Here is a 1,379-nt window from a genome sequence, read left to right on the forward strand (position 1 = left end):
GCACAGTCCAGCTGCTTGGAAAACAATTCACTACATTGTACTTCACACTAGAATCCCTGAATGAAGGTCACGTGGATCATGTTAAAGAGCAGTCACTCGGGCCTAACCGTTTTAACACTGCATCAGGTAGTGTTGCAAACATGTTGGCACATGTAGTTCCTTCTTAACCTAAACGTCAAGGATACTTAGTATGTGACTTCTACATGTTGTCAGCATGAGAGCAGACAGAGTGAGTGAGAGAGAAAGAGTGTGAAAGAGATTGAAAGTGACAGTAAGAGAGAAAGAGATGCTAACAGGTTGTAACAACAGAAGAGTGAGCTTTTCTCAGCTGTTAATGTCACTGGCTCTAATTTTCTGACATGTCATTGGGGAAGACGCTGAACTCATCAGTCATTCTTGAGTCTCCACATGCTCCCTGCAGAATCACTGTCACTCTTGCACCTCCGCTCACAAGTGCAGCACATTATCACATGTAGCATGAAGTGCTGGCCCTTATCATATGCTCAGTCAGTGTGTCACAAGTCCCAACTGTTGTAACTGATCTTCTATCAGTAGCCATCAACTAGAAGGCAAGGCTATTAACTATAACTTTTGCCCAGATAAACTCCTAATTTGCTGCTTGTTAATAGTAAGGTAGTTGTTATATTTAGGCATGTGGTGGGATTAAGGGATCTAAAATATGCAGGATAAGACATTAATATGTATTTTAAACAGCCTAAGCTCTAATAAACAGCCAATATGATTGTAATATGCATGATAATAAGCAACTAGTTAATAGTGAGAACTGGTCCCTAAACTAAAGTGTAACCATTTGCTGATTTGCTGCTAATTATTTCTTATCAAGTTGAAAGCCGTTGTGCTGCTTAATATTTTTGTGGAAATCCAAATACATTTAGTTTTTTCAGGATTTTTTTTTTGATGAACAAAGTTCAAAGTTTAAAGAAAAGCATTTATTTGATATATAAGTCACTTTTGATCATTTTCATATATATAAACGTTTTTATTATTTTTATATTTACACAAAAAAAACTAAACTAAAATAAACGAATATAAAATCTTTAATAAATCTTATATTTTATGTCATAATGTTTCTTTAAATCTTTAAAATTCTTGAAACTCTAAATTCTTGTTTTCAATTTTTTTAAAACTACATATTAAACAAAATTGTAATTATTTAAAATTACATTTAAATTGTTTAAATATGTCCATTTATTTTTTAATTTGATAATATTTTATAATTGTATGTTACAATACTGTTTTTACTTTAATAATTCAATATGTATATACTGTTTTATTTTTATTTTTCATATAATAATATAATATAATATATAATAATATTATATATATATATATATATATATATATATATATAATTTATA

The sequence above is a fragment of the Sinocyclocheilus anshuiensis genome, unplaced genomic scaffold (genome assembly GCF_001515605.1).
Source record: "Sinocyclocheilus anshuiensis isolate Anshui unplaced genomic scaffold, SAMN03320099.WGS_v1.1 scaffold1885, whole genome shotgun sequence".
Taxonomy (NCBI): domain Eukaryota; kingdom Metazoa; phylum Chordata; class Actinopteri; order Cypriniformes; family Cyprinidae; genus Sinocyclocheilus; species Sinocyclocheilus anshuiensis.